This window comes from Ambystoma mexicanum, chromosome 10 (assembly GCF_040938575.1).
Source record: "Ambystoma mexicanum isolate Mex_15411 chromosome 10, UKY_AmexF1_1, whole genome shotgun sequence".
Lineage (NCBI taxonomy): Eukaryota > Metazoa > Chordata > Amphibia > Caudata > Ambystomatidae > Ambystoma > Ambystoma mexicanum.
Window position 1 is genome coordinate 937,668,178 of NC_090932.1, and position 27,176 is coordinate 937,695,353.

A 27,176-nucleotide genomic window follows, 5' to 3' on the forward strand; every position below is an offset into this window, starting at 1 on the left:
GCATGTACGGCCACTGTTGCCTAGCATTTGCTTTGTCCAATATCCTATAGAGGTTGGAGATGAGCCCTTTGGACCCGTCGTTAGATAGAAGGAATTTTTCAAGCTGTGTTGTTTCCCTGGTTGCTGCTTCCCTGTTCTCGGGATTCAGTAGCCAATGCCTTATTTGCGCATACCTGAGCCTTTCACCCTCCTTCACTGAGAATTCCTGTTTACAGTCCACAAAGGAGAGTATTTCCTCCCCTCAGAACATGTCTCCCAGCTTCCTACACCCCCCCCATCCTGCCACTGCTAAAATGCCCCCTTTTCTAGTCCCAGAGTGAAGTCCCCGTTGTTGAAAATGGGTGTGAAGGGGGACGGGAAGGTCGTTATCCCCTTGGTTCTCACCAGTTTATCCCAATTGTTTGCCACCAATTTGGTTATAGTACTCTCGTATAGATGCTTTGGTCTGTGTTCCGGTAGCCACAGAATATCTGCCAACTTGTGGTGTGCTACCGTTCTATCCATTTTAACCCACTGCTTGTCTTGCATGCTTTCCCTTTCCTGAACCATTCTCTGATCACCCGTAACTGCAAGGCCTCATAGTACTGCTGGAAATTCGGTAGTGCCAGGCCCCCTTCCCCTTTGGGTGCCATCATCAAATCCCTACAAACCCTCGCTCTCTCTCCCTCCCATACAAATTTATTAGTTAGGGCTTTCAGCTCCCTGAAAAAGCTTGCTGGTAACTCTTGGGGTATCGCTTGGAATAGAGTTTGCACGGCACTTTAACAAGGCAAAGATTACTTTCCCTCCACCTTAATGCAGTTGCATCAAAATGAACATTCGAAGGGATTGTGTCCTCCGACGTATTCCTCATCTTTGATAATTCGTCTCCAGCTTGCTGGCCTCGGAAATGTTTTCTCTGTAGGGGGCGCTGCGCGTCGACGTCCGCCGAGTCAATGTCACACGACAGCCACCGTATCGGCGCCGACGTCACCATGCCCATAAATAGCCACGCGCAGCGTCTGTTGCTCAGTTCCGTTTTTCCGCGCTTCGCGGGGCCTCGGAATATCATTGCTCAGTTCAGTCAGATAAACCTTCTAGATCTACCCGCAAATACGAACTCGTTCTCGATGGCTTCTTCATCAGAACCGACAACGCTGCGATCCGGCTTCAAAAAATGTCGAGACTGCGGTAAAAAAAATTTGATAACGCGATCCACACAGGATCTGCTTGTGGTGCTTGGGAGCGGAGCACCATTGTTCGGAGTGTGAGGACTGCATGTCCATGACGGCGAAAGCCTTGGAGCGCCTAGGGGAAGCTCGAGAGAGGTAAGTCAGTCAAAACCTCCTCGAAAGTTTCTTCGGCTGAGTTGAGGCATTCGTCTCCTCGCCGTCGAAAGCATTCCCATTCCAGATCTCGAAGTAGCTCCCACCATTCGTCGAGATCGAGACACTCAAAGAAGAGACGTCGAAGATCCCCTTCCTCGTCATCTTCTGTTTCCCCAGAAAGGGTCTCCTGCCCCACAAAACACAGCTCTCAGGCTGAGTGGGAGGAATTCAGGAAGAAAATGCTAAGCGTCTTCGAGAAAGCGGGCTCGACCCCCTCGAAGACAGCTGAGCATGATACCCCGGGTGGAAAACCCAAAAAATCGAAACGCTGCGAGTCGCTGCACCAGGCGAAAGATTCCACCCGAGAGCGCCACCGGGTAAGAAGGCACCGTCTTCGCCGTCGTCGAAGATCCCTTTGACGCATGGATCGGCGCCATCAATGCCGTTGTCTAAGGGTTCTTCGACGCATCGGTCGATCGACTCGACGCCATGAAAGAGAAAACCGCGGCTACTTCACAGCCAACGGTGATACCAAGAGCCTCCTCGAGTAGGATCCCGATCCTCTCGAGTTCTGCAAGGCCTCTTCCAGTTTTCTTTGCGCCTTCGAAGCCTGTCACATCGGCATCGACGTTTTCTCACCCAATAATGACAAGTGTGGCTCCTTCTGCCTTAGAAATGGGTTTTTCGCCATTTCCGAAGTCCGAATACCCCGGATTATCTTCAATCTATGAAGAAGGGGAGGATTCTGACCAGGAGACCTTCGGGTTGCAGAGGACCACACTACCTGTTTCAGAGGATTTCACCTCTGAGGAAAGAAGGTTGAAAGACCTACAGGAGTCATTACATGAGGCAAGTGGGCTGGACACTTCCCCAGAAGTGGAATTTGTTAAACCAGACCCAGGGGAACATGCCGAAACACCCTATAGAACCCTGATGGCAAAGATTATTGAATTTATGGGTTGGTCTGCGCCTTCACCTGTTTTTCAACAGGATGACCTGACAGACATATTAGACCAAGGTCCACAGGCGGATCCTGTGGCCCCCTTCCATGCAGCCTTACAAAGAAAGATTTCATCTAATTGGGAAACTCCTGAAGTTATCCCTGCAGTCAATAAAAGATTGTCAGCCAAGTATAGGGTAGCTGCGGCTGACCCTGAATACTTATCAAAACACCCGACTCCGGAGAGCCTGGTGGTTCAAGCGGCAACTTCATCAAGCAGCAGGTCCGCTTACCCTACTGTCCCACAGGATAGAGATGACAAAATGTACGATTCTATGGCAAAAAAAGTTTTTTCTGCTTGTAGTATGGCGTTGAAGTCAATCAACGCCACCTGTACACCCGCCAGGTTCAGTCACACACTGTGGGAGTGTGCTTCATCAGCGGCTGACTGCTTACCCGAAGGAGAGGAAAGGGAAGCCTTTCTTAACATTATTAAAGATGGCAAAGATGTCATGTGCGAGTCACTTCAAACTGGCATCGATTCTGCTGACAGTATCAGAAGGGCCATGGCGGCAAGTACGACAATCCGCAGGCATGCGTGGTTGCGAAAGTCTGGCTTTGCTCCAGATGTGCAGGCCAGACTTTTGAATATGCCCTTTGACGGCTCTTCTTTATTCGGTAAAAAGGCTCATGACAGTCTGGAAAAGTTGCAGACATCTAAAGCAGCAGCAAAATCGTTAGGAGCTGCATCTGTTAAACTCCTTTTCGCCCCTCGGGAACCTCTGGGAGAGGAAAGTCCTTTCGCTATTATTCCGCATTCGGGAAAGGCAGAGGATAGCCTGCTCAAAGAGGCCAAAGGAGATCCACCCGAGGTGGACGGGTCAAAAGTACTAAAGCCGCAGCAGCAGCAGATGCCTCTTTACCCTCGGCATCTGCATCAGCCGCCCCAAACCACTCTGAGGTCTTTCCACACAAGACACCTGTAGGGGGCAGGTTAACTCACCATCTGACGGAATGGCAGGCTATAACGTCAGATGCTTGGGCATTGGAGACAGTTGCCCAGGGTTACTGCCTACCCTTTCTACACATCCCTCAGTCTTCCACCGGGGCACAGCTCTCTAAAAGTTCCAGATCTGCTCCTCTTGCAGGAAATTATAGACCTGCTAGAGAAAGGTGCCATAGAACCGGTACCTGTAGCGGACAGGACCAAGGGCTGGTACTCCCCCCTACTTTCTCATACCAAAGAAGGACGGAGGACTGAGACCCAGCCTGGACTTACGAAAACTGAACAAGTTCCTCAGGAAGGACAAGTTCAAGATGGTAACTCTCTCTCAGATCCTTCAGGCCCTCCAGCTCCAGGACTGGCTGGTATCTCTGGACCTTCAGGATGCTTATTTCCATGTGCCAATCCATCTCATACACAGGAAATACCTGAGGTTCGCAATTGGCGACTCTCATTATCCATTTCGAGTTCTGCCATTTGGGCTGACCTCTGCCCCGAGGGTCTTCACCAAGCTAATGTCGGTAGTGGCTGCGAGTCTAAGGAGGGAAGGGATCCACGTCTACCCTTACCTGGACGATTGGCTGATCAGGGCTGTATCTTCGGAACAAGCTCAGATCCAGCTAGATTATGTCTGCCACTTCCTTCACAAACTGGGCTTCTCCCTCAATTTAAAGAAGTCACAGATGATACCATCACAGAGACTCCAGCTCATTGGAGCGGTCCTGGACACCTCCCTGGGAAAAGCCTCGCCACCAGAGGTGAGGGCTCAAGATATTCTGCAGATGGTCAACAAGTTCCAAAATGCCCAACGTCTCCCAGCCTTCGACTTTTTGAGGTTGCTAGGCCTCATGGCATCCTGCATCTTCCTTGTGCCAGAAGCTTGCCTGAGAATGAGATCTCTTCAGTGGTCGCATTTCTCAGGGAGAATGACCGATCTCCTCCGGATTCCGGACAAGGTAGCCCACGACCTTCTATGGTGGGCCTATCCAGAGAACATCTTGAAAGGAGAACTGTTTTGGCAACCATGGCCTGAGATAACAGTAGTCACAGACGCCTCACTCACGGGGTGGGGAGCCCATACCAACGACTTGACCATCAGCGGTCGTTGGTCTCCATCGGAGTCCAGACTACACATCAACCTATTAGAGCTGAGAGCGATCAGACTAGCGCTGAAAGCTTTCCTGCCATCAGTACAGGGGAGAAATGTCCTGATAATGAGGGACAACACGGTGGCCATGCACTACCTCAACAGAAGAACTTGACAGCGGACGCTCTGAGCAGCCAGAGCAGTCTCCCACGAGTGGAGCTAGCTCAGGAAGTCCTTCAAGAGATCTTCGCCCTTTGGGGAATTCCTCAGGTGGATCTGTTCGCCACAAGCACCAACAGAAAGTGCAATCTGTTCTGATCAAGGGAATTTCCCCCGAGAGGAGCTCTAGGGGACGCGTTCGTAGTGGACTGGGATTTCCCACTCCTTTACGCGTTTCCACCAGTCCCTGTTATTCCTCAAATAATCAGGAGGTTGAGAAGATTCCGGAAAACCATGATCCTAATTGCCCCGGACTGGGCCAGGACAACGTGGTACCCGGACCTTCTAGATATGTCCATCTGCCCTCCAATCCGTCTTCCACTCAGAGAATCTTCTCTCGCAGAAGGGAGGTCAGGTTCTCCATCCAGACATCAGAACCTTCAACCTTCACGCTTGGCTTCTGAAAGGGAATATCGACCCTTTTTCATGTGGTACACCAACGGTGTTATCGTTTCTACTCTACTTGGCAAACTCAGGCCTTCAAGTTGGCACTGTAAAAGGCTATCTCACAGCGCTTTCAATCTTCAAGCGCACTGCGGAGGAACCATCGTATTTCAAACTACCTCTAGTAATACAATTTCTCACGGGATTAACTAATGTTTATCCTCCAAGACCATTCCAAGTTCCCTTATGGGACTTAAATTTAGTGTTAAACTTCCTAATGGGTACTCCATTCGAACCACTCCACTCTTGTTCGCTGAGATTTCTCACGCTTAAAACTGTCCTATTGGTAGCACTAACATCTGGTAGGAGGGTGAGCGAGCTACAAGCTCTCTTGTAAACCCCCCCATACAATTTTCCATAAGGACAAAGTTGTCCTACAGGTGAAGCCTAATTTCCTCCCAAAGGTGGTTTCTGAATTTCATATTACTCAGAAAATGACCTTACCTTCGTTCTACCGTCCTCCCCATCCGGGGAAAGAGGAAGAAAGCCTACATAGGCTGGACCCAAGGCAAGCTCTGAGCTTTTACATCAGCAGACTGGCTAGGATTAGGCAAGCAGACCAACTGTTTGTAGGATACTCAGGTCACAAGTTGGGACTACCCATAATAAAACAGACCATTTCCAGGTGGATTATTTTGGACATTCTGGAATGTTACAAACTGGCAGGGAAAGAGCCACCCCAAAATCTTAGGGCTTATTCAACCAGGGGTATCGCAGCCTCTTCGGCCCTCTAAAGAGGGGTACCGGTCCGAGACATATGTGCGGCTGCCACATGGTCGTCCGCACATACGTTCACAAGATTTTACAACCTGGATTCCTCCGCTAGTCAAGAGACCAGATTTGGAAAAGCCGTATTACATGCGGTTCATTCCTAAAAGGGATACATGACATTATTCCTCCCACCTCCAATTACATGCCACTGCTATGGGAGTCTATCAAAGATAAGGAATATGTCGGAGGACACAATCCCTTCGAAGAACAAGTTACTTCTTACCTTGTAACGTTCTTTCGATGGGATGTTCCTCCGACGTATTCCTTATCGCCCCTCCCATCCATCCCCGCAGTAATACTTCCCTTGTGGTTGCAGCTTACGCTCCTTCAAGTTCAATAACCAGTTCATGCATGACTTATCTTATGCTACAAAACGGAACTGAGCAACGGACGCCACGCGTGGCTATTTATGGGCATGGTGACATTGGTGCCGATACGGTGGCTGTCGAGGGACATCGACTCGGCGGACGTCGACGCGCAGCGCCCTCTACAGAGAAAAAATTTCCAAGACTAGCAAGCTGGAGACGAATTATCAAAGATAAGGAATACGTCGGAGGAACATCCCATCGAAAGAACGTTACAAGGTAAGAAGTAACTTGTTTGTCTATCCCAAAGCACTTTGTCATGAGTCGGAATTAGCTAGCTAAATCCCAGCCACAAGCCTCCAATTTGTAACTGTTTATTGAGAAGCCACCCTACACACAGGAAGTTCCTTCCCTCCCCACTCAAGGTGTGACACAACAAACTGTTTAACTGATGCTTTTATTCAGCCCTACTTCAGGCACATTATGCCCCTTGGATCCACCCCCACGAGCTAACAATGAACCAAGAACCAGACCGGTGTACAGGAAATATATTTGTATTTATTTAAATTATAGAAATCATACTGCACTACACGTGCCACCTTTTTTGTGGCTCACCATTAACTTTTTATTACACATCAATTACACAAATTATTATTTTTTTAAAACAAATCACAATTCTTTACTTTCTACAAATTTCAATTCAATAAATAATAAACTGATCAATAAATAAAACACTTATAAATGTAGTGTTGTGCAATTTTAATTTTCCCGCTTGCTTAAAAGGCTAACAGTTGGATTTCAAGATTGGTACAAATACATATGGTAATTATGATTTCATCCAGACTTTTGGTTTAAAATAAACACAGGGTGATTTAGCTGTTTGTTTTTCAGACACCCGCTACTTTGGTCTATGTTGGGGAAGTAAAAAAGGACAGAAAAATTGGAATGATTTGGGGAATTTTGGATTTCGCGCCCCCTTCACTGAAAGGCCTGTGTTTGGGGAAGGTTGGACATAAAGATTGGACTGATTTAAGAACAAATACACCCCTCTTCCTTAAGAAAGTCTGGGTCAACGGGACAAAAAGGATTACCCAATTAAATAGGCTATCATTTTTCAGTGCACACTGCGAAGTGTGCTTTGTTAATTTCGAATTTTAACAAAAAGCACCCCGTTGTGTTCCACCAAATGTAATTATTGATTAAATACATTTTTTTAGTTAAGCAGGCTAAGGATCTACACTGTTTTGCCCCCGCCCACTATAAAGGTAAAGGATTTATGGCAAGAAGATTCCCCACCTTTTGCTTTCCCAGGGCTCAGTTGTACTTGCATAGAAAGCCTGTGTTTAAAGTTCAGGACAGCGAGCTGCATGTCGGGACCCTCGGGAATGATAGGGCAGGTGTCTGGTCACTCCACTCTCAGGGATGGCCCCCGCTCTCCACCATAGGACCCAGTCAGCGTTTAGGCCTTCCTAGCAATAGACAGCTCCACCCATATGCATGCTCAGCAATCACCTCAGGCTTTTCCGTACAGCTGTCAGATGTAAGTAGCAGCAGCACTCTTTTGATGGAAAATTTCAGCAGCTCTGTCCCCTCCACCTAGTACAGTCCCCCTTATATAGCAGAGATGACACCACCAATTTTACAATCTTGGGGAAGTACCCTTCCAGAGTTCTCCCAAGTAGGACGGTTACGATTTTCGCTCCTCCCCACTCCAGCCCCTCTCTACAGATTTGTTTAAGAGTCTGGAGCAGACATATGGAAGCTTAATTTACAAGCCCCATTTGTTCTCATGTCAACATTTTGGCAAAACTGGATATGTGGCAAAATGTCATAATATTACTAATAACTGCCATAATATACATATTTTCTAATTCAGCTTTTCATGGGAAATTAAATACGACGACACAGGTCTGCACGCCTATGTGGTAATTTTCAGCCGTTTTGGCACGAAGCATAACCGTTACGAATATGTAATTTATTACCCATATTCCTAATTTTATCCTCCACCCGTTCACCAACTTTCACATTTGGAACATTTTAACATTTGCCAGAAACCTAATTTAACTGCCCATCGCAGTTCCATAACTTGCAGGTGCATGAATTTTATGTCTCCAAAATCGCCTGGAAATTACCTAACATTTTTTACATAAATGAAAAAAATCTGCCTTATGGTTGCTGGGTAAAAGGCCTAAGTTATAACAGTCCTTTAAAATTAATTGCAGATCTTTGTGCGACAAATGTCAATTCTTCACCCTTCAGGCCATATGGTCTCACTGGGTCAGCCTGTAACCAGGATATAACCCAAATTGACCTTTTACAATTCACCTTTTGTCCTAATTGACCTAATAATAGTGGTCCCAATTGACCTTCTGCGCAACTGACCTTTACCTTTATCTTACTTTCTATATATGTGTCGGGTGGGTTTGGGGTAATAAATAATATAATGGGATTGGGTAGGGAGTTGCGGATTGAGTGCGGGTTGGGGGGGTTCCCACCCGTATATATGTCCTAATTGACCTTCATTTTGTTACGCTCACCTGATTCCCACGGGGGCGTCGATCTGGACTGGCCCGCTGTTGCTTCCACCAGAGTAACACTTAGAGCCGAGATGACAGACTGGACAGACCCACTTAGCTTGGTTTGTTGGACTCGTACGAATATCTTTCTGCAATGGAGAAAGGGAATTAACCTCCCGTAATCTGAGCATTAACCCGCCTTCCCACTCCCCTTGTCTGCCCACAGAACACTCCTGAAGTTCCCTCTTAATCTCACCTGAAGATTTGGAAAGATGAGCTCTCCATCCTGCGTCGGGCGCAGGGGCGCGTAGATGACCAGTTACTTCACTGGCGTGGAGGAATTGGTGAGTTCCAGTATTGACTCTAAGTCCAATTGTTCGTAAGAGTTCAAAAGTCTGATCATCACTCTACCAGATTCCTTGCAGGTTGTGGATTTAAACCACCAGAAGAGTTCCAAGTGGCAATTGGTAAGATCCTGGTAGGTCTATTGTGGTTCTCCCCTTTGGGGCCAGGGTACAGCGATGATGCAGAATTAACTGCGCCGACCCGAAATGAGGTGAGTACCCCCCCTGTGGTGAATCAAGTAAGTCTTTGGGGTTAGGTTGTATTGTCTTTGTTTTTTCCCCTTAGGGGCCGGGGTGCGGCGGTGATGCGGAATTGACTGCGCCGACCCGAGATGAGGTGAGTACCCCCCTGTGGTTATCAGGTAAGTCTTTGGGGGTGATTTGTATTGTTCTTGTTTTCCCCTTAGGGGCCGGGGTGCGGCAGTGATGCAGAATTGACTACGCCGACCCGAGATGAGCTGGGTACCCCCCGGTGGTAATTCAGGTAAGTCTTTGGGGGTGGTTTGTATTGCCCTTGCTCACCTATCTGTTCTGGTCTCCCCCGGGTGTTGAAGAATGGCCTGGAGATGCTGGATTCGCGATGGAGTAAAGGAATGCAGCCTCTGTTGGTGAGTTCAGCGCGGTGCTGCGAGGTGCGTGGCAATGCACCTGAGAAGGCTTCTCTCTTCCAGATCGACGATGTGCTGGATCAAGGATTCAGGTAAGGGTTTTGTTCTGACCTCTTCTCCTTTTCTTGTTCCAGGTGTTCCAGGGCCAAAGCGGGTGTGGCTGAAGAATGGAGCTGCTGAAGACACAGTGAGCGTTACGCTGCAGCAAGCAGAATAACGCAAAGCACGTGTGGCTGTCCGGGTGTGGCTTAAATAGCCTTGGAAGAAGTCCCAGGTAAGTATTCTTCCACAGCCCCACCCGAGAGGAAAGGAGTCCCTGAGGTAAAGTAGTCCCTTTAAGCCTCATTTGGCATGTGGCTTTGTGCAGCATGGTCTGCATCAGGTAGGTATGCAGCATGGTCTGCAACATGTAAGATTTCTATAATGAGCCTGGCGCCCATGGCGCCAGGACTGACTTTATTCTTATGAGCCTGGCGCCATAGGCGCCAGGACTGTAGCCAAAGAGCCCCTAACTGGGGTTTTTGGGCATGCTTCAAGTGGCATGATGCCTGCTTCCGGGGTTGCTGGGCCTGGTCTGGCTTTCCGGGGGCTGGCATCGTGACACATTTCATGATCAATTGTGCAGAAGGTCATTTCTCCCCCGATCAATTGTGAAAAGGTCAATTAGTATACATCCTGTAACCAGAGATTTTATTATTCCCTTTGTGTTTGCAGCTTGCTCTTTGAAGTTGGTCGCCTGTTTGAAGTGGGAGAACCCAGGCTTCACACCTTTTAGTCATGCTCCAGCCAAGGAGAACTGTCCGGCTATCACTGCCAACAGAGCCAGCAAGTCTGGGGAACACTGGGGGGGTTCCACACCTTTAGCAGGACACACTTTATTGCAGTTGGAATTAGATGGGGGATGTAACATCCAGACTGGCAGTGGGGGATTTCTTGGTGAAGGTTTGCCCACCTGCGAACCAAAAGGGTTTTGCCTTGGGCTGACATTTTTCCATGGAAAACAAAGGGGCTCTTCAAATGTCACTGGTATTTTGCATGCAAAACATAATATACATTACTTTTTGTCAACACGCACCATGTCTTTTCCCTGACATTTTTTCTGTTAGGGGTACATTTTCACAATTCAACTGCAAAGCCGTTTTTGTGTCGGTGTTGCTAAATCCTGCTTTTCATGTGAAAAGGGACTTAGGTTTGTGGCCTTTGGCTTGTTTCTTTAGCGTTGTGTTGGTTTCAATATTTCTATCACATATTAGTTTCTCTGGTTTCTCTGGCTTCCATAAGCATCTTCCTTGCTTTTTCTGTTTGTGGGGCTCTGCTCGCCTCCCTCTGTCCTGGGCAACCCTGGTACCTTCTGTATGTCTGGGCGTGCTCTGCTTCTCCAATGCTGCCCTGAACGGCATACTCCTGGATTCTCGTGTCCAGAACAGAGGATTCTTTACTCTGTTCCTTCCTGGTCTCGGGGCTCCTTCTTAGGTCCCTGGCCTACCACTGCTGCACTGTGGTCACGCAATCAAGGAAGCCGGCTTTCCAGTCTCCATTTGGCTGTGTCGCCTCTCTTGATGCCGGCCTTCCAGTGTCTACACTTCCTCTCTTCTCTCCGTGTTACCGCAGGTTCTGCTGTCTAGCGTGGCTCCGCCCCTCCAGGACATCACTATGCTAGAGCCTCGCCTCTGTATAGAATTCTCGCCTTTCCATTCACGATTCTTCGTCTCAAAATTCATGCTCGCATACATCAAAGGGGTGTGTTGCTATACGTCCACAGCTGACTTCAACTGGCCTCCAACATTACCTTGAGCCAATAGTAGAAGAGTACTGTCAGTCTTGCTTGCAGGCCATATAGTTGTACCATTAGTTTATTTTAGTCCTATATAGGGGAAATGTGTGTTCTTTGGAGGGAGTAACTTAAAGGAACGGGAGTCCTTGTCTCACTGAGCAGTCTCACTCCAAATGAGGTCCCACTTTCCCTGACCCCTATGGAGGGTCTTATTTAGCCAGCTCACCTCCCACGTCTCAAAGGGGGTGGTGGCCCTCTGGGGAGAAGGGACAAATTGCCTAGATTTGTTACACTCCCCTTTGTCAGCCGGCAGTGTTACTCACAGTGAGAAATGTAATGATGTTGATGGGCATGATGACCTTGTTGTCACAGGTAGTATAGCTCAGTGGCCACGCGAACGTCTTGGAAGCAAGACGAGGCAGAGCAACACAGGTTTGAATCCCAGGTTTGTGCTTGAAAACCTCTTCGGTATTAAGCGTGTTATAAATAACCAATTAAAATTATAATAATTATTTATGAAATACCCTGTGCAGCACTTCTAATTAGGCCATTTCAGGAATGCCTCCACTGCCAGTGCTCACAAGGAACAAGAAGATCTAGTAGGGGTAATAATAAAGGTTGTGTTAGCTCTGTAATGGTGGAAAACCACAAAGCTGTACAGGTGACCATCATTACAGATGCCTCCTAGTCTGGGCACACCTGCCCTGGGTTCTTACCCAGGGCAGGTAGTCTGCCCAGGAGACACAGTTGCCCATTTATAACTTTGAGCTCTTTGGAGTAAAACAGTGTTACAAAGCTTCCACATGCTTATACAAAACTGATGGGGAATTGAAGCATCCATCCTGTGTGGCTGTGGTAGTGGTGCACCTCAGCTAGGGCAATTGTGAGCAGAAGGCCTTGGGCACCCAGCAATTAGCTGGTCTTCTAGTAGCCGACAGTGTGCAATGCTTAATCCTAAACCTCATTGGCGAAGACTGGATAAGAGACAGGGGCTCTTAGAGGCTTCGGTTGAGGTGGAGTGCATTTTAATAAACTTGACTCTTACATCAATCACCACTCTATTTTGCTTCCATATAAAAACAAGTAAGACAAATTCTTACATCCAATTTTAAAAAACAAAACCTAAAGGATAGCAAGTCATCAGTTTAATTAATTTGGTTAAAGTGTAAACCTAGATTCCTCTTAGTGTATCTAATTATATATTGACTGCTTCAATATAATATACATTTATTTAGAAGAAAATAGGTTTTACAAAATAGATATTTTTCTATATAAACAATTTCCATTAGATAGAAGTCCTATGCAGATGGATTAACGGAGGATTTGAGACCGTTGTAGAACTCGCACAGTAAAGCAATTATGTAGACCTCTTCCTTGATTCATGGACATTTATGCATTGTAAATGTCCTTCATTCCCTTTCATGCACATGTTTGAATCCACTGCGCTAATAATGTTGGACCTTCAGGGCAAATGAACAATATGTAGTCTGTTACTTTCACCACAAAAGATGCTCGTTACATTCATTTTTATTTATTTTTTTATTTTGTGTGTCATTTAGTTAAACAACTTTTAACACATAACCTCATAAGCAAATTGAAATACATCCCTCAAATCAAATCGACCTCCAAAAGAAAATAGAATAGGAGCACATTCATTCTGCTATGATTTGAAATATACCATGTACCTCTCTCCACAGCTTGGTGAGAAAGACAACCAGTCCCTCATGGGAACTAGACATGAAAAGGCCCCATAGAGCAGCTGGAGGGTTTTGGGGATCCAATCCTGACGCCCTGAGGGCCCTTCTACACAGCACAACCACTGCATCACAGTTTGTCAGGAGATGCTGTATAGTCTCCACCTCACCTTTACCACAGAGCCAGCAACATCTATCCCCCCTGGGAGCATTAGATCATCGACCAACAATTTCAAAGATGCTTACTGAATTAGATTTGAGTCGGAGATAGTCCCACACAATGGAATTCCCCAGAAAGTTGCAGATAGAAGAAGCCGCCAATTGTCTTTCATGTATGTACGGTAAGAAACCGACTGTGGTGGACTTGGCAGCCAGAGTAACAACCATTTGCTCACGTTTGAGAGAAACCAAAATCTTTAGCATTTCAGCCCTGAAGGCTTCCCACTTGGCCGGAGTGGACTTCTTATTAGGGCAAGCAACCCTATCGGGCGGAAAGTCCAACGAAAGAAACTTACAGTGCCTTCCCTTTGATTTCTTTGAGGACGAAGAAGGGTGGTGTGAGCCACTCCTCGACCTGGATCGATTGGCCTTCTTCCTCCGAAGAGAGGCTCCTCTCGACTCGTCGGTCTAAGGTTTCGCGGATCGAGTAGGAGATTTCTTTAGGGTTTTTTCATACCTTTTAGTTTCCTCTTCCGTTCTCGCAAGGCTTTTCCAGTCATGGACTGGCATTTTGAACAGTCAGAGGTGTTGTGGTCCGCTCCGAGGCACCACAGACAGATACGATGCGGGTCAGTGAGTGACATTTTTGACCCCTAATCCAATCCCGACACTTCTTGAAACCGGACCTCAGTCGTCTGTGTCGATGATGAAGACATTATTCAGAGTGTTTGTAACAAAGAAGTCACAAGATGGGGCGCGCCAAATTTCACTCGAAGCCATCGCTTTCGCGGAAAAACAGAACTGAGCCCAATGGGCACTATGCGTGCTATATATGCCTTCAATGACATCACCCTCGACAGAGGCCTTCAAGGGACTTCGACTTGACGCCATCGATGCACAGCACCCTCTGCTGAAATGAATTTCCGAAGCAGCTGAAGCTGGACAACAAGTGTCAAAGATGAGGAATATGTGGGAGGACACAATCCATTTGAAATGTTTTTACCCACTTTCTACCCTGCACCTCATCCTCGCAAGGAGGAAGAGAGGTTAAACCGATTAGATCCACGTAGAGCTTGAATCTTCTACATCTCTAAATTGTCCAAACTACGTATAGATGATCAGCTTTTTATGGGCCATACAGGTCACAAACTGGGTCATGCTGTGACTAAACAGACCTTATCCACATGGATCATTCTGGCAATTTCAGAATGCTACAGGCTTGCAGACAAAGATCCTCCGGAAGACTTTAGGGCCCATTCCAACAGGGGCATGGCTACCTATTCCACTGCGCAAAGAGGTGTCCCAATCAAAAACATTTGTGAGGCAGCTACTTGGTCTACTATACACACATTCACGAAGCATTACTGCCTTGATTCTTCCCTCAGTCAGGATGGAAGCTTTGGAAAAGCTGTCCTCTGTTCGGTTCATGGAAACCCTTGAGAACATTCTTACTCCCTCCACAAAAACACACTGCATTGGGAGTCTATCAAAGATGAGGAATACGTGGGAGGAAACAATCCATTCGAAGAACAAGTTACTTACCCTTGGTAACATTCTTTCAACTGGATGCCCTCCCACGTATTCCTCATCGCCCTCCCAGCCTACCCGACAGTAGAATTTCCTATGCTATTACAGCTTTCGCTCTTTCAAATCTTAGTATTGTCAAACCTGTGGTTATGCAGGTAGTTTTACTGAAAGAAAAAACAGAACTGAAGCCAACGGGTGCTGCACATGCTATATATACACCTTTGATGACCTCACCCTTGAGACGGAGGCCCTCGAGCCACATCGAGTCGATTGCATCGACGCACGGCGCCCTCTGCGGGGGAAAATAAATTCTAAAGCAGCTGAAGCTGGATACTGAATATCAAAGATGAGGAATATGTGGGAGGAATATCCAGTCGAAAGAATTTTACCAGGGGTAAGTAACTTGTTTATCTATGCAGGTAGCGCACCGCCCTCCCTACACATGTCTCTTGCAGTGTCCCACAATGCTCCTGTGTATCGCCAACACTCTACAACATCTATACTATGCCCCTCTTTGAACTTCTCGACTCCCAGGGTATATCATACACCAACTATGCCAACGATACCCAAATTCTCATCTCCCTATCTGGTAACTACAAACATGACTCCAGCCACATCAACCAAATCTACGACACCATTTAAACCTGGATGACCTCTTACCATCTGTCTAAATGATGAGTTGCTGATCGTAGGCCCACCATCAAGCCTTGCTAAACTTCATCCCTCCTACCGTGCCTTCACCATCTGTCTCCTCCTCGATCAAAACGCTACGCGTCTACCTGGATTCCAGCCTCAACCTGAACTGACACATTAATGTGATTGCATCTTCAGTGGCCCATACCACCAAACTACGGAATGCAACCAAACACGTCCTATCCACTTAAGATTGACTGACGGTAGCCAGAGCTGTAATTGGCTCCCGGCTCAACTATTGCAACTCCCGCCTTGCTGGCACAACAAAGTGCAACCGCAACAAACTTTAAACTATTCATGATAACGCTCTCTGTACAGCTATGAACCTATCCAGGCGGGATCACGTTTCCACTCACAGAAAAGTAGCTCATTGGCTACCCATTGGAGAATGAATCGGCTTCAAAGTCCTCTGCATCACTCGCTGCTGCCTTTCCAGCTCTGTGCCCCCCCACCTCATGCAGGGAATTCGCAAGGCCAATTCACTCAGATCTACCAGACTAGAGTACAGCCACAGACTTGCTACCCCACAGTTCAAATCGCACCAAAGCTGGAGGCTCCAGCGTCTCTGTCATTGCAGCCAAACTGTGGAATAACCTTTCTCTCCACCTACGCTCGGCATCAATACTGGCCTTTCAGAAGAGGTCTCAAAACCACGCTATTTAAGTGACTTTAACTGTGTACACTGTACCATGCTCGTAACTTCTTTCTCTCCCCATACACTTCCCCCCTCCCACCTATGCAATATGGCCTTGAGGTCTACAGGTTTTGAGCGCTCTCCAAGAGTACAAATAAATAATTAGGATGAAAAAATGCTGCTTGTAGTTACCAAAAACTTGCACAACATTTGGTCCTTTATAAAGGAGTCATTTTATAATCAAGATATTTTACAATGCAATCCTATCCAGGAGTGTCAGTGGCAATTACATTTCCAACATTTTTTACAGGAAACCTGAGCATGATTTTGTTCTGCATCGCCATGATGATGATTGGGCCTTGACCTTTGATGTCTTGGATATTGAATTACTCATAAAGAAGTCTTCCAACTCCTGTGTGCCTGGGCCCAACTGGTTAAGCAACTACATATTGAAAAATGATGCTACCTTATGGGCTAATCTATTATACTTGCTCTTTGTATATATTAAGGTCCCACAATTCTGTCCACCATCTTTGAAACAGTCTCATCCCAAGCTATAAGGGAGATCGGGAGAAGCCAGCGAATTATCTCCCAAATGCCAGCAAATTATCTGCTAAATGCTCTCGACGCTGAGAGTAAGATTAGCTGTTGGGCGTTTACAGAAATTTCAGCCCAGATTTAGGAAAGGAATGAATATTATTCTCAATTATTGTATTATGAGCTGCTTGAAAGAAAAAGCATGGGGGGTCCTGATTCTTTACCTATATACCTGGCGGCCGTGGATTTTTCACATGCCTTACTTTGATCAAAGTTAAAAGAATTAAAGTTGCTGGATTATTTACTGGTTATGTTAATTTATCTGCATAAAGATACCTTTCTGCAGGTAAGGATGAATAAGCAGGGCTTTCTTACGGAAACATTTCCTACCTGTAGAGGTCTCGGACAGGGCTGTGTCCTTGCCCCTTCCTTGTTCAATCTTTATCGGTCAGATTTGGGGGCCTGCCTAGCCCACTCTTCTTTCGCTCCCCCCATAATTTCTACTCTTCCTTTTTTTCCTGGTTAGCCTATGCAGACTATGTGGTCCTTATAGATCACACGCAAGTTTGTCTCCAACGACTTTTTGAATTCTATCAAAGTTTATGCTGACGAGCATGAGTTGGTTACTAACTAAAGTAAAACTAACTTTATTAGCTTGGTAAGGAATTCCAATAAACCATATGGGTACACTTGGAAAATGGACAATTCTAAACTAATGCCAGTAGAACATGCAATTTATCTGGGCTTTGATTTAGATGCAGTTTCTAATAAAGCCCGGCCCTTACTAAGATTAATCAATAAGGCGACTCAATTTGCTGCTCAAATGAGGAAAATAAATGCAAAATATTGTAGGTTTTCATTGATGACCCTTATTTATTTTCATAAGATGAAAGTGGTGCCGTCTCTATTATACGGCCAAGAGATCAAACATCTGTCTAGGCAGATAGATTGGGATTGGATTGAAGCTACGGTATGGAAAAAAGCATTACAACTACCTTATTGCTTACCAATATCCGCCTTAAAGTACAAATTAAGATTGGTCTCTCTGGGGGGCTGGTGTAAGTGGAAGGTTCACATCTTATAGAAATATACTATAATTTGTTTTAAATTCTTGTAACGGGACCCACTTGAGGGATTCAAGTGGGTCCCGTTACAAGAATTTAAAACAAATTATGCTCACCAATATTCTTGGACTAGTATTTAATTTTAAGCATGTTGCTGATTAAACCTTAAGGGATGGCAACCAATCTTCGGAGGTGCTGGTGATGAATCCAGATGCAGCCAAAAGATTTTGTTCCGGGAAGACTGGTTCGCATTCGGGAAAATGCGCACATTTAAATTATAAAATCCTGTCTAAAGGGGACAAAATACTGGGAACTTGACCATTATGCTTTAAACATTTTCAAAACTCCTATTCGAGAGACAATTTCTTGCGCTTTAGAATTACTGGTGAAATTCAATCTATTAGCTCAAAGAACACCACTAACATAAAGACCTGTGATGTTTGTATCACAAAGGAATGTACTCCATCCACGGAGCACCTATTGAGTCTTTGCCTGACAGTACATAAAATAAGGCATCTGTTATTTGGGATATTAAATCTGCAAACATTTTGGGATGGATTAGTAAAATTTCTAAATCAAATTGGAATAGTCAATAAGATGGTGATTTTGCGAGTAAGCTGCAAAGAATTGTGGTACTGCAGACATTTTACATGATATAGTTTTACATTCAAATTGTTATTGTTTTAAATGTGATGTAAATTATGTGTGAATTAGTATCTGGCACCTTTTTCTCTGGCAATAAAATTAAATTATGGATTATAGCCATTTTAAATAGATTAGGTCGGCTACCCCTTTTTAAGTGGAATAATTTTGCTTAGCCTCCTTTTCCTAATCATTTTATAAGTATTGTATTCACACTATATTTTCTATGTATTGCGAATGATTGTATGAAGATCAATTGTTTTTAAGGTTGTATATATTTACATGTGTTTAACTGTGTAAGGTGGACAACGATATCACAATTTAAAAAATATATATAAAGGTGTCAGCGCAGGTCGAAATCTGTCTTTGATGGATGCGCATCTTTGAGAGATGGTTGCATTAGACTGACCGAATGAAATGTAAAGGTAGTGACTTAACCGAAAACCATTATAATTACATTTTGATCTGTTGAGCATGCTCCCAAGACCAAGCTCCACAACGACTTAGAGGGTGTGAGAATATAACTGAAGTGCGAGCGTGGGGAGTGAGACATATAAATGGGCACAAATAGAGAAGAGACACACATGGAAAGTAAGACAAACGGAGAACTAGGAAAAAGGAGTTGCAGGACATAGTGTGAGATTAATAGATATGGGTCAATGAGCCTCGGCCGGGCTCCAGTGTGAGAGTGATTTTAAGACTCTCTCAGGCAGTGCCGCAGCCCACTCAAAGCCTAGTTTGGCGAGTACCTGCACTTTTATTTTTGTTCCATTTAAAGCACTGGGCACATTACCAGTGAATGGATATTTGCTTTATAATTGAAATAATTACAAAGGTATTATTGATGATTATACATTAATAGTGTGAGATGTGTATCTGTTGGAGGCAGACGCGCAACATCATTGAGCTGACCGGGCTTTCGACGCCCCTCCCCCCGAAGTGTTAGCTGAGGGGTGGGGCTTCCGTGCCCTTTAACAGTTCAAAGAATCAGGAACATGTTTCTGAGCGCATTTTGTTTTTCCGAGGCAAATCTACTATCTGCTCAGCTCGGATGGTCAAGCGAGCAACACAATAAAGCAGACCTTCAGAATGTGTTCATCCCCATAACGTCTAATAGCTTGATATGCTAAAAAGTAAAGTTTGCTTTGATGTCCTTAGTTGAATGTTCTTAAACCATAGATAACACTCTGGAGGTCTCGGACGAATCTCCTAACCTAAGTGAGTTTGACATAACGTATTTTATTGTCTTAAAGCGGCGCTGAAAATAAAGTGGGTAAATGGTTATTTTGCCTTTTGCATCTTATAGTTTTCCATTCAGGATGTTGAAAATAAAGGTACACTGATATTATTTTGGCCCATCATGCTGCTATAAGGGTCTCGGGGGGTAAGGAGTATTGGTGTCGGGACCGTCGGCAGGACTGTGTCGGACCCATCCTGAACGCAACGCCGATCCGGCCCAAGACCAGGCTAACCAGCCCCAACTGGGACCCCAACCAGGTCCACCATCCACCAGCTCCAATGCGAGTCTGCTGCTACTTGTCTTTGCCTTGATAAAGACTTAGGTTGAAACGCGCGCCTGCTGTTTCTTGTTTTCACAAATTTGGCACAGAAAAAGATAAATATGTTTGTTGTTTTAACACCAATAAAACCACAACCCACATGACTCAAGGACTGGACTATTACTATCAGATCTTCTAACAATTTGGATTACCAAATCCAGCCAGCGCCAACTACTAACTAAGGTTTGTCCACCCCTGCAATTGCTGCTATAAGGATTTACATTTTGTCAATATGCTTTACTATACAGTGTGTGTATTTTGCAAGTAAACTCTATAGGACAGTATTATTGTAGGTCATGACACCCAAAACTTAAATATTCCAAGTAAAGCATGGAAGAAGGTGGCCGTGCCCAAATTGCAGAGTGGGTTAAAATCCCTGCTTCGCTGTTTAGCGTAAGTGTGTGATCCTCTGCAAATAATGGAATCTCTTGAACTGCAAAAATGTGAGTTCTTCCGAGTGATTACGTTTACACCCTTACAGCAGTGGCATAGTCGGGAATCAAATTTAGGAGGGGCACAGAGGGGACCAAAGACAAAAGTAGGGGGGGGGCACAGACAAAAAAGTAGGGGGGCTGCCTATGAAAGGTAATGCATGACATCACAGGCATTCCTGCAGAGAGGCTTTTGTGCACACCAACCCCACACCCCACTGCACTTACCCTCCCATTAGAATGCAGGCACAAAACAATTCAGTGGCTAATGGCCCATCATTAGCAGTTTCTTGGCTACATTCTGATGGGAGGGGCTGCAAGCTGCTTGATCACTGCTTGCTTTGAGACAAAAGGAGTATTGCTTTGTGTTATGGAGACATTTGCCTTAGTGAGTATCACAAATAAAACCACGCCTAGAGGAACAGTTTTAATAAGCGTAGGGACAAATTGGTGTACCCTGGTGCTCCTCTGCTAGTGGCTCCAATACTGCCACATAGAATTGCATTATTGCTGCACTGGCCCTCCCCCCAGTCTCGTAACACTTGATTTGACAGGCAGACATAGTCTCATCAGCCAGTCAGTGCACCAGAGATTCTAGTATAGTGGAGTGGTAGAACCAGCATTACATTTTCTCCCCTGTCGCTCCCAGCCACTGAAGTTGCTTAGGCCATCCAGAGTACTGCCCTACAGTGTGCAATGTCCTCTTATGCTAGTGGTCTTCAAAGTTTTTTGGCCTGAGCCCCCTCTGAGCAAAATGTGGGCAGGCTGGGCCCCCCCAAAAATATCAAATGGACAGTATGTACAAATGGCTATGTACGATTGTGCGCCGTCACCACACCCTACTCCCAGTATAGTTGCTGGGCTCCCTCATCCCACTCCTACCCAGTCCCTGGGCTCTCCCAACCCCATCAGACCCTGGGCTCTCCCCGTCCTTCTCCCTCCACTATCCAGTGCTCCCGCCCATCCTGCTCCCATCACAGGCCTGGGCTCCCCACACCCAGTTCCCAACACAGTCCGAGGGCCAGTGAGAGATTGTGAATTTTTTAAGTGGAGGGGCATAAATATTTCCCACAAAAATGCCATAGCGACCGAGCGCAGTTAGTGAGCCCGAACCAATCAAGGGGGGGTTCAGTGTGGTTTCCCCCTTGAATTTCTTTTTAAATAATGTGTTAAACCACTGCATTTAGAGCATACTTAAAAAAAAAAATGGGTAAAAAGCCGAACAGTTTGCAATTGGCGCTGGAGGGCAGAGGGGGAAAGCAATAAACAGTCTTTAAATATCACAATTTGCTTACATTTTAACAAAAAGCACCCCCTTGGATACCATTCAAACAATCTTTGCCTAAAGGAATGAATATCAATTTGTAACTGTGGGCCACTTTTTCATTGGTGCCTGAGACAGTTTTATGGCCCAGCCCGACAATGTAAGCCGCCCCTGCCCATATCCTCAATCTAAAATAAAAATAAAAAATACTTTTTTTTATTTTTACTTTTCATGCTGGGCTCTCGCGCCCCCCCCTGGGATGCAGCCGCGCCCCCCACAGTTTGAAGACCTCTGTCTTATACTATGATATTGAGTCTGCTATTTTCACACTTTCTAGGATCTGCAAGAAGTGGGCGTTTCAGACGTAAAGGAGAGAATTAACTGACGTCTCATTACAATGAATAATGAAGTTAGATGTCCCTACACAACAAGTAAGTTTGCCACTCCTCCACCGTCTCTGAAGTTAAGCCTCTCCCAACATGTGAAGGGTTTGCCCCTACCTACATTGTAGCCTAGGTGCACCCCTAGTTGTGCACACTTGCATTTTGTTAGGCAGAGAGATGAGGGAAGCCTTTTGCAAAACTGGCGTGTTGAAGTTTTACTGTGTTTGTAGGGGCGGGGGTCTTGTTTTCACTGACTGGCAGCAGGGCGTCAAAGCTATCCATCTGTGTGAAGATCGTACAGAAGATAACAGGAACAGCACAGATGGGCTTAAGGAGGGGAGGGAGATCTGAAATTGACCCATCTCTACAGTTTTGGTCTGTGTGCCCTAGTGTCAATGTATAATTGTCGAGTTTGGTTATCAACTGTGGAGTGTGGAGACTCGTGCAAAGGAATCTACAATGCAGATGTTTTTGTCAATCAAAAGAACGACAGCTGTTTGTCGTTCAGGCGGGTCAAGATGCACAGTTGCATAACGGCTACAGACACCATTTAATTAAATAACGATAACTCGCTCGTTCGTTTTACAAAACAAGATGGTCAATAACGTGATATTGGCAGGTTTTGAGTTTCAAATCGCAAACTGTAAAATGGAGCGCGGGGAAGCAGGGGGTGTCCTCGCTTCGTTGCCCTCCGTCGCTTTCCCAGAAAAAAAAGCAGTTTAAATGGGGGAAAAAACGGCGCCCCTGACGTGCTAGCAGCACGCACAAGAACGCGACCTTCTGACTTCCTGTCATTGCCGCCTGACTTCCTGTCCCGCCTCAGCCACTCGTTCATTGGTTATGACAGGAGCACTTCCTGGTTAGGGATGCAGCAGCCGCGGCGAATTTAAGGTAAGCCTAGTGCTGCCTACTGCCATCTCTTTGTACTCCTCAGACGCTCGCTCACGTCACCTTTTTACTTACTGGCGCTGACTCTGTCCCCTACGTCACATTCCACTTTTCTCTGCCCCAGGTTTCCAGTCATACACCATCCCATAAACATCGAGGCTGTCACTCCATTCTCCCTAAACGCCACCATAGCTTTTTCTCTGCCCCATCTCCATTTAAACAACCCCAGTGTGCTGACCCTTCCACAAACACACCCATGTCCGTGACACCGTGCTTCAGACCTGATCAAAGTCTTTCTAGCTTTCACACTTGTATTTGAAAGGAAAGCAGAGCGGCTTTCCCAGGGGCCCTTGAACAATCTTAACACTTTGCTCTGTCCCAATAGAACGTTATAATGGAAGCAGTTATACATTGATGGGGTTGGAGGGGTGGGCGTTATTGGCAGGGAATGTGTCCCTTTAATAAATAGGAATGGTGGATGAGCAACGGGGAGGATGCATGCGGTGTGAAATGACAACGGTTTCAAAACCAAAGGGGGATTTATTTTGGCACCTGTTACTTCGCATGGTTCTACTGTGACCTGCCATTCATGGCAGTCAAAATTCAATGAAAGCTATAAACGTTTTGCTCAACATGTTCCTTTGACAGTTTATATATGGTAATGTTATTTATCATGAAATTCGGGTTAGTTATGTGATATGATGTATTTTCTTTTCAAGGCATTTCTATAAACTAAGTATTATTGATGTACATGAAACTCGAAACCAGTGTATACAAATATTTATATAAACTAAACCTGAGACTGTTTGGTCAAGTTATGTTATATGGCATTTGTATGGCCTTAAAGCTGTGGGTGAACGCCCTTGGAGGACCCAGGTATGAGAATCGGCAAGAGGATTTTAGAATGCGTGTGTGCATTTTAGTCCATACGAAGGGAGGTAGTAATGGCCCAGTACCTGCTAGCAACCCATGCCCATGGAGAAATGGTTTGTGTGTGGTGGGTGGGTGCTGTGATCGGTTGTCGGGTGAGTATGCAAGTTAAGAGGACTGATTATGTGCCCAGCTAGACAAAAACATTTTTATGGGACTTCCCTGCATTCTAGTGTCAGAGGTGATGTGCGATATGAGTTTGTGTAGTGGATTATTGCAGATGTATGCAGGTGGGTGGGGGTGCCTGGAGGGAGTGCAGGGATGACACAACTTTCTTTTATTGAGATTGAATGGGATATGTACCAGTGAGTCAAGGATGAATTGTAGTTGCAATGAGGGATTGCAGATCATATATGCAGTTCGATCAGAATCCTTTGTGTGTGTGCTGGAAACGATCTTGTCTCCTCATGTGACTCCTCAATGATCCCAAGCGTTTACATTGCTGACATCCCCGATCAAAACTTCAAATCATTTAATCTCGCTGTATTTTATATGGAATCCATGTAAGTGGTTAAGTTTGTAGTTTATATGATCATATGCTATTATAAAACAAAAGCCCCACTTATGTTTTATTTGACTATAGAGTTGCTTCATATACAATAATAGTGATCATTTATGTATTTCACACCACATTTTTCTTCTCTCAGCTTACTCATTGCAACTTCTTGCAATGTCCCGTCCCATGGTGCCACTAAGTATCAAAGATTGTTGATTCTCATTCAAATGCCCTTTTTTGTGACTACATTGCAAAATGAAAATGTGTGCATGGCTTTTTTCCCCTCAAGGGCATGGACGTGTCCCAAACTGGCCCTGTGTCCTGCATGCATATTGGTCCTACAGTTGACCTTTATTGTGCTGTGGATTACCATCTTCCACTGTGGGGGGATGGACATGAATGGAACCGCCTGTACTGCAGGCTGTGCCTGACATACTACCACCTCTAAAGTGTCCTTTGAAACCATTTTGTAAACTTGGTCACCCAATACCATCCCATTTCCCCTGTTCTCTGACCCAGCCTCCTTCCCTTTCCAAATAAAATCCACTGGCGCTATCCCCATCCTCTCGCCCAAGAGCCACACTGCCCTTTTCTACATCCTCCCCCAAAAACACACCTTTCCCCCTCATCTCCCACCATCCACCATTTTTCGACTTATATTTGGCACCTGAAGCAATGGCAGGCACCCTGGCTTGGCCCTACCCCAAAGTTCCCTGTCCCTTCCAGCTCTACTGTGCAAGTGACTAAATAATTGCTGCCATAGTAAGATGAATCTTACTTTTTTCTTTTTTTCTTTTTAGTTTACCTTTCCTGTGATCATTGCTGAGCGTTCACTTCAATGCACTGCCAATGTTGGTGAGTCAAGTCCTTTAAATCATTTAAATAATACATTTGTTTAAAGTGTAGGAAAAAATTAAAGTTAGTCATGCGATTGTGATATGAATTGCAGTAGTACATTCGAGAAAAATTACGTTGTACTAAATATAATACAATTGTGTCACCGGTTTCAAAGGCCAGTTCATATGTTTCACATTTGTTAGTGTTTAAGAGGAGTTGCAACCAACGTTCCTTCTAATTATATTTCCCTAAGTGCGGAAATGATTAGCTTTCTTGCGCAATTTATTTTCCATGTGCGCAACTAAATTCCGAGGTAAGCTACTTTGTGAGCATGCATAGTGAGTTACCATCTCCAAAGAGTTTGGAGCGGAATTTCTCCTACCCAACCACTGCAATTCTTTACGAATCAGTGTAAAAGGTGCATCTTGAAACACTTTTTCCAAACATATAAGTTTAAAAAACCATGTTATGTGGTTATAAGGAGAGCTCATCAACCAGTCCAAGACTTCAAGATATGCCATAGTTCCTAATGTTAATGTTAAAGGATATTTGTACTGCGCGCGATCACCTCCAGAGTTGTTGCCTGGTGCTATGGGCGCGTCTGAAAAGGAAAAGGGGGTGAGGGTTAAGTTAGTGGGAACGACCAGTATAAGTGCAAGAGAGTGTTTCACAATTCTATCTAAACGTGGCACCTGTCAACATTGACAATTCTATCTAAGTAGGGCACTTGCTAATGTTCATGGAGTCGGTAAGGTTGTTGGATGGTGTTTGGCATGTATGATACATTTCTGTCCTCATGGGGTTGTCGCTTGTGTTCTATTCCACCTAGCGTCTCTCTTGCTGTTGATTGAGTTTACCTTAGTCGGTTCTGGGTGTTGTCTGTGCAATCATATATTCTGTCAATCTGTTCTTTGTGTTTCCTGTTTGATTGTTTAGTTGTTTCAATTTGGTTCCGAGGTGTTGAAGAGCCAGGTTTTTAGAAGTTTCTTAAATTTTAGGTGGTCTTTGCTGTTTGTCTTTTGGGATGTTGTTCCAGGTTTTTGCGGCCAGGTGGGAGAAAGAAGAGCCCCCTAGTTTTTTCTTGACATATAGTTTTGATTCCCGGGCAGATTTCATTGCTTGATATGAGGAGTCTCGTTGGCTTGTAGATTTTCTTTTGTACGAACTCTGCTCCCTGTCCGCCGATTGCCCTGTGTGTTGTGCACATTGTTTTGAACGTGATACAATGTTTGATTGGGGCCAATGTAGTATTTTTAGTGCTGGGGTGATATGGTCTGTTCTGGATAGTTTGAGGAGGAGTCTGGCTGCTGCATTTTGGAGGCATTGCAGAAAAAAATGTGTATGCACAAAAAAGCTTTGTATGGTCGGGATAAACAATAGGTTTTGTTGTGGCTATTCATTTGTTGACACTGCATAGAGACAATGCAGAAAGTGTGCAAAGCCATTTGAAAAAAAGACTCATGTTTATTACAAAAAAGCTAATATCACTTATCACTGATGTGGCTGTCAAACAATTCCGACAGGATAACATTTTTGCTAATGAAATAATAGCAACTAAAAGGAATGTGTCAGAAAACATGCAAATAGGAATTCATGTGCCATTTTTAATTCAGGGGCCATGAGAACATGCCTCAAAATGTTTGTAAGGATGATAATTGCATTCGAATAACTGCACCACAGAATATGATGATCAGAATTCCTGGGCCTCTGCTTGCTATCCACATTACGTGGTCCTGTGAGTTGTGAGTTGTCATTTGCCCTAAATCAGCCTTACAGCTAAGAGGGATGTACACGATCCATTGTTACTCCCTAAAAACGGGAAATCGTCAACATATAGCAACCTACCCCCTGCTTCTCTCCACAAAGTTAAACTGATATTTTTTTGAATCGGTGGCCCGCAGCGCAAATAATACTATTGCCCAATCTCAAGAGGACTTTTAAGGGGAAAGAACATATTTTAATAAACATGAAATATCCCTAGTGGCAAAGCTAATTACTTTCTTACTCCATGAAAAATATATATTTAAAAAAAACATTATTTTAACCTGTGGCAACGTCGTACCTGTGGCAACGCCGTACAGTGTGCAATCTCAAAATGTTAGTTATCGTATTTCACAAGC

The 27,176-nt window shown here is 45.1% G+C and overlaps 1 protein-coding gene across 12 annotated transcripts in view; it reads left to right on the top strand.

Moving 5' to 3' along the window:
* Positions 1 to 27,176, top strand: part of TBL1XR1 (TBL1X/Y related 1) — a 1,277,138-nt gene that overhangs the window by 314,299 nt on the left and 935,663 nt on the right. For 8 of the 12 annotated variants that reach the window (XM_069618704.1, XM_069618702.1, XM_069618706.1 and 5 more), the window contains exons 3-4: positions 21,860 to 21,953; positions 25,020 to 25,074. The gene's annotated coding sequence lies outside the window, so the exon portion shown is untranslated. Of the gene's footprint in view, positions 1 to 21,859; positions 21,954 to 22,773; positions 22,797 to 25,019; positions 25,075 to 27,176 lie in introns of those variants that run through there. The other 4 variants (XM_069618707.1, XM_069618705.1, XM_069618711.1 and 1 more) reach the window with 2 other exon arrangements.